This window comes from Rhinichthys klamathensis, unplaced genomic scaffold, assembly GCF_029890125.1.
Source record: "Rhinichthys klamathensis goyatoka isolate OS25496 unplaced genomic scaffold, OSU_Roscu_1.1 h1tg000111l_1, whole genome shotgun sequence".
Lineage (NCBI taxonomy): Eukaryota > Metazoa > Chordata > Actinopteri > Cypriniformes > Leuciscidae > Rhinichthys > Rhinichthys klamathensis.
The window spans coordinates 6,098,642-6,105,735 of NW_026606649.1; the positions used below are offsets into that span (position 1 = coordinate 6,098,642).

General features: G+C 33.8%; 1 protein-coding gene across 3 annotated transcripts in view; it reads right to left on the minus strand.

The window, feature by feature from the left end:
• The window catches only part of igf2bp2b (insulin-like growth factor 2 mRNA binding protein 2b), a 54,114-nt gene extending 47,463 nt beyond the window's left edge, over nt 1-6,651 (minus strand). The window contains exons 1-2 of one of the 3 annotated variants that reach the window (XM_056254330.1): nt 6,379-6,651; nt 5,799-5,840 (exon numbers count right to left, since the gene is read on the minus strand). The gene's annotated coding sequence lies outside the window, so the exon portion shown is untranslated. The remainder of the gene's footprint in view (nt 1-5,798; nt 5,841-6,378) is intronic. The other 2 variants (XM_056254333.1, XM_056254331.1) reach the window with 2 other exon arrangements.
• Nucleotides 6,652-7,094: the final 443 nt, after the last annotated feature.

Sequence of the window (7,094 nt, forward strand, 5' to 3'; positions counted from 1 at the left end):
GCTGAAGCTCGTCAGGCCAAACGTGATTCTGATCGACTCAGGACGAAAACACGGATCAACATAGGCAGAGCTTTTGAATTATTAGTAAACTCAAATGAAATAGCAAGGTAAACTACATGAGACATGGAATGAATACAAAAGACTGTTCCAGGATAAGAAAAGGTGCTTTAGGATACTTGTTTTATGTACTAGATCTACGTTATAGATCGTTACGCTATAACGTAATTCATCCCACTATCATATTGTTTATAATAAACATTTCCAGACACGTTCAGTACAGTAATGTTACTTCCTACTGTCTTACTGTTACACTGACATTGTTCAGTCTAGTTCACTAACCGTTTTCGTTATCATTATTATACATTCACCTATGTTGACATTGTTGATTGCGAAAGATACACGAATAGTTAGTGAAATGCCGTAGGCTATGCTAGATAACATCACATGTCGGCTAAATGCAGTCAATGTAACGTTATCATGGTACGAGCATGGAGCATTAGTTCAACGTCAAGCTGATAAAAGTAGCCTATTATTGTAACGTTGCAGTGGGAGTTTGAGTTTCCAGCATGTTGTGTGATGCTTTCGCCGTTGCGTTAAAAGTCTCCGTGTGGCCGGTAGTGAATGCTCGCTCCTGAGATCGCACACACACACACGAGCACGAGCGCTCTTGTTGCAATCTGAAACATCACCACTAGAGGCCGCTAAAAGTTCCATAGAGCACCTTTAAGTTATTCTCCAGCGATTTTCGGAGTTTTCTGTTTTGGATTTATTAAAGACTGTTTTTGTTTCTCAACTCCTCCTTTATGCACTTTATTACACCCACATGCAAGTGACACCCTTAAGTTGTTGTACACATCTCTTTTTGCTGTGAAATCTTTACTAATTTTTATAAAGTAAACGTAAGAATACATTTTATATTGTTGGTAGTTAGTAATAGTTCAAGATGGATACTTACTGGAATGAAGCTACTTCGGATTACTTGACTATCCATACATCATGTTTGAGAAAAATTATGTTAAAATGTGAGTATGAAATATGATTCATCAGGAACGTTTATTTGTACATCTCTGTCATCATTGTATTACACTGCGTCATTTTTTTGCCCCCCACAATAAAAACAAAAGAGCTTTGATCTTGAAGGATTTAAATATCATCTTTCCAAGACATGTTATTGGGAGATAAAAAGACAACTGACATTTACATGAATTTTATGCAAGTAGTCTGCTTCACTAATATAAAAGATCTCATTGGGATTTTAAAAATCAATTTCAGGAGTGTTCAAATAAATATCACAATTACTCTGAAAATGGTGTTGTAGCAGAGGAAGAACAAGTTATTACATGTTATTAACAAGATGAGCAAGAAAAAGATTAGAAAGAAAGAAAATGATTACACTTTATTTTATGTGTCCTTGTTACAGTGTAATTATTATACATTTTTCTAAACAACGTTTGAGTTACAATTTTTAATCACTCAACGTCTGTGATTTCATGTACCGATTCGGACGGGACTAACATCTCCGTGTTTATTACAGAGATGGGAGTGTGTGTTTTCTAGACGTGGCCATTAAAGAAGGTCATGTGCTGTGCTTGCGTGCATTACATATGACATATATGTCTTAAGTTATTATTTAATTTAGTTTAATTTATTATAAAACCCCTATTCAAGTTTATAGAAGTGGCTAAACCCACATAAGTGAGCAGCGAAACAAGCATCTTATTCTTACCTGACACTGATATTAAGTGTCTTCATAGTTTCATGCAATTTGTTCTATTTATTAATTTTATAATACACTTTTTTTGTTGGATATTTTTCGTCATTCATATTATAAAAACATGTTAAAGAGTGGTATGCAAACGGTAGCTCAGTAAACACATGAGGAGAAGCGTTAGGATAATACAACATCAACATCACAGACATTCACATTTCGGATGGGATTAGATTTCTCAGAGAACCGCTAAATTCGGCGAAAAACTGTAGGTAATTTACTCTGGAATTTTTACAGAGGTTGTGTGAGAAAAACACAGACATGGCAGATTCGGACGAGTCGCAAAGTAGGCTACGTCTGTGAAACACGATTTTCTCTAACGTCCCCCTGGAAAACTAGTCCAGTGGAGGACACTAAAATAACGTAACCCAAAACAAGAGTCAGGCACAATAAGACAAGGAATGTGAATTAAGACAATAGAAAGTGTTTCATGTTGACTTTAAAACCACAATTAAATCCACATACCACACACAGACAAATGTGACAAAAATGTGTAACTTAAAAAAAAAGTATCATCCAGTGATGACCATAATACATAAAATAAAACAATTACTGACCATCCCATATATTATAACAGTTATTTGATGTAACCAATATAAAATTACTCTGTGTTTCTTACACTCTCATCTGCTGTTCTAATCATGATACCTACATTCAACATGTGTTCTGTGACAGGATTCCTGCGCATCAGATGACACAGGGTGACAGAACTGAAGTCCTGTTCATAGTGCGGCATCCGATCTGCTCAGCTCTGGTTACTCACACACACACACACACACACACGCACGCACAAGTCGGGTGGCTTGGCCCACTTCCACTGACCATAGTAGCGCTTTCTCCATACCGTATCTCTCTATGAAGTTTCAATGAAGTAATGCCGAAAATGCACTTTAGCACAAACACACAGAGAAAACTCCCTCTCTACTCAGTCCGAGGGCTTTAATTCTTTATGAAATAATGACAGTATTTTAATTCTTCAAAAAGTATAGAAAGATTTGGTCAGAGTTTTTTTCAACTTGGTCCAAAAAAACAAACAAATGTATCCAAAATTGTTTGGAAATTGAGACCTATAATAAATTCTTCTCATAACAATCAACAGCTTCACAAAACTACAAAGACTACCCTAAAGTAGCCTACATATTTCGTTGTTATCAACCTTTAATAATCATTGCACTTGTATGGAATTTAAATTATAATTTAGAACTGCACATGTTAATGTTCTGTTCCCTTAATTTTTATGTTATTTATCAAATAGTTGTATTTATTAAATAAAATTAAAAATTGACTGATTCTGTCAGTCAATGTTGCTGACACAGACTCTAAAAGCTGTTGTTAAAATGTTTTATCATGAGTTTACTATTTATAAACACATGATGAATCTACAAATCAGACTTAGGTCATTTTGAATCTGGTCTAGCATGTTTTAAGACACCACACCACAATTAAATTATTGCAGCAAATGCCACATTTTCAAATGTATTGTGCATATTCAGACAAATCACAATTTGGTAACACTTTACAACAAGGTTTTATTTAGTGACTTTAGTTAACATGAACTAACTATAAACCATACTTCTACAGCATTTATTAATCTTAGATAATGTCAATTTCTAATAATATATTTGTAAACATTAATGCACTGTGAACTAACAAGAACAAACAATGAACAACTGTATTTTTATTAAATAAAAGGAACAAATGATTTTTAGGTGCTGTAAAAATATATTGATCATGGTTAGTTCGTGTTAACAAATGAATCAACTAATGTAAGCAAATGAGTTAACAAATGAGCAACAATTTAAACAACACATAAGTTATAAATCAACAGTTAGAACCTCAAATACAAACAATGCTGAGTTCAGGATGTATAAATGATTCCTAATCACAAAGATTTAGTATACGAAATTTACTGTTGGAAAACCATGATAATAATATTGATCACATTTGCTATTTGATACCTAATGTGTTTTCCTTTTCGCTCAGTTGGAATATTTAAATCATTATTATCATTATTTTCTTCATGAACTTACATTGTATATTAGTTTAAACATTTGAGAAACTGAAAATGTTTGCAATCAAACTAATTTAAAACAGAATATTGATATAGTTTAATTTTATTATTATATATAACATTTTATGTATGTTTTGTTATAGAATAATTATCGTAATAAAATAAGTATAATTTAAATAGTATCATTTGAAAAACTGACTGGCCCCTCAGTAATTAAACGAATATTGACAAATATAATTTTTTTTAGTTGATTTAAACTTGAGTTTTGATTTTTTGAGGTTTAATATTTTACTCTCAAAACACTGAGTTACATACGGTAAAAAAAAAAAAAAAAATCACAAAACCCCTTGCCACAAACCACAAAGATGCCAAATTGCCAATATACATGTTGTGTCTATTAAAAGGTATAATAATACGTTTGTATAATATGTACGTATAACATTTATCGAATTTACTAAAAAGCAGCCACATCACTGCAACTAAAAGTGGGCCACACACCATGTACAACAATGCAACCTATACAAATGACTCAAGTACACATAATGTTAAATGTCAAGTAGCCTACCATTACAGTGGACTCTAATTATGTTATTTGCCCCACATCCCACCTCTCTTTGTTTGAAGACAACAGGGAATCTCTATTAATACTATCTAGTTATAGCCTACTTGCATGATGTTGTTCTTGGTGGCCCAGTATATTAGCAAAATTAAAAAAAAACTATTCTTATGAAAATCTCTAATAAAATCTAATAATTCCCTCTCCAACTTATGGAATGCTTTAATCTAGAACGAAAACTTGGCAAGTTACTGTACACATAAGTACTTGCAAAAACATTTTGATAGGCCTGTTCTGTTTATTTGGGTTTTTCACTTTAGACTGACAAAAAAAAAAAACGAAAAAAAAAACTGAAGCTCCACAAAATTATGTTGATCATGGTTAATTTTGTATGGGTTTTTGAGATTTATAAATTTTCCCTTTGGTCCCCACCAAAGAGTTTTTTCATCACAATCATACTTGTATTTAAAGTATAGAAAAGGCATCTGCAAACACATATGCTAAAAACTACTGCAGGGTGGCAGCATAGGAGGAATGTAAAGCTGCTCACGTGGTTGTGTTCTATGTAGTTAAGTGACCTTTGCTATTCAAGCATGTCTGCATGTGTTAGAACAAATGATTTGCATTAATGGTAAGCTCAATCTCTTTTACACCATATTTTAAAACATTCACAGTGATAATCTTTTTAAAAGAATGACTAGGCTATTGTAGTGAATAAAGTATTGTACAGAAACAAGCAGGCCGGCACCAAGCAGCTCAAGTCTATAGCTATATTTGATTTTTCTACACCTTTAACAACAGTAGATAAACAGGGCAGTGCCTTTATAGACAAACATAGATAATAATAATAACAAACTTTAAAAACATATCAATGTGATGCAACATTTAGCCTAAAGCCAGCAAATATTCTCATCTATCTGCTGTGACGAAACAAGACGAAAGTTACAAAAACAACTACGTAAATACAAATTAAACAGATAAATTAAGTAACTAAATGTCTGCTATACGAACTCCAATACGCAATCCTCACAACATTAAGTTCAGACCTGGTTCCCTCACAGCCAATGGTGTAGGCCTATGCTATGTGTGTTTGTGTGTATGGGTGCTGACACAATGGACAAAAAAGCACTCGACCTAAACAGGAAGTTTGACTTTGTGGCATTTTAACAACCTTTGTCAAGCCCCGAGTTATTTTAACACATATCTTTTGCCTGTATATGTAGGCCTATTATACGAATTCGTAAATAGACTACTGATTATTTTCCCCTAAATTAAAAAACAAAAAGTGTATTTTCACATTGTTTGATAAAGTGAGCAAAACAGCCATCGAAAACAACATTTCCAGTTACATAATAAAAACTTTGGATATAAACAAGTGCTACTAGGCCCACACGACCATTCAAACAACTCTAAAAGCACAGTGGGACCGACAAGGCAACCCAGTCAACAGAAGAAAAACTTACCTTAGGTTTTGGGAAATCTTCAACGCCTTTCTGTGCTATTCCCTGAGAAAACATGGGCACAGACAACTTAAAAATCGTGAAAAGGCTTACAGGCTAATTGAACTTTCCAACGTCGAAATGGTTTAATAGCTACCATACACGTCTAGCTCAAATAATAATTAAAAAATATATAAGAGTTCTGTTCACCAAATTAAGAAAAAGGTTACAAAAAATGGCCCATCTCCATACTGAACTGTATTTTTGGGAAAGCAGGCGCAAAATAAACAAGGGTGCCAATAACAAAAAACTGTTCCTTCGCACTTATAACTGGCTCATCTGGACGTCTTTACATTAAACTAGACCTAAAATGTGGGTTATTTAAGGACTTTAGTGACTTACTATCGACAGCCTGTTGAATAGGCGACATAAACTGAATTCTCATTTATAAGCGAGCTTGACCGAAAGGATCCATGCAATCACACACCCCTCACCCTGAACTATATTATCATCTCTTTTCTTCAACCCCATTGACCCTAATCACAATCCACCTCGTAGAAACATACTCAGATGTTCCACCAACTTGGCAAATGCATAAACATACCGTTTCGTCCCGTGAGGTCTTTCAAATAAATTCGCCAAGATATTACAGAAAATTATTTCTGCGGGAAATCCGTGAAATGCACCACCCGGCGGAAATATCCAAATTACATCCCTTCATAAAAAAATTAAATAAACCCATTTCTCATGAATGCGGGTAAGTGAAAAGCGTGGAAAGAACTTGTTCTCTTAAATATTCACGTGGTTATTAAGATTTTCGCGTCGTTTCGCGGTAGTGAGAGGAGTGGCTGTCTTCCCGATGGTACATGGACTCTGTCCAATCAGAACTATTGTCCTTCTTGACCATGGTTTACTTCATAGCCCCTCCCCTATTTTACTATAGACGAAACTGAAACTCTTTATAATGCAATAAACCAAAATGCTTTTGTTTGATTTAAGCTCTTTTAATAGCCCTGCCTGCACCATGGCTACATATTGACAGAATTGGTCAAGATTTAATAATCATTTCTTACAGTTACAAGACTGTAGCTATTCAGATTTGTATTTGAAATTGATTGGGTCATTTTTACAGATTACTGCAATAATGCCAAAAAAACAAAAAACATATTGTGGTGGATTTAATATTAATAGGCTAAATAGTTGTTTCGTTTTAAGTCACCAGTTTTGTGATAGCTGATATAATGGTGTAAGCTCTTAGTATCTATTCATAATAACTTACAGTCGCTTGCATTCAATAGCTACTAATACTATCGATTAAAA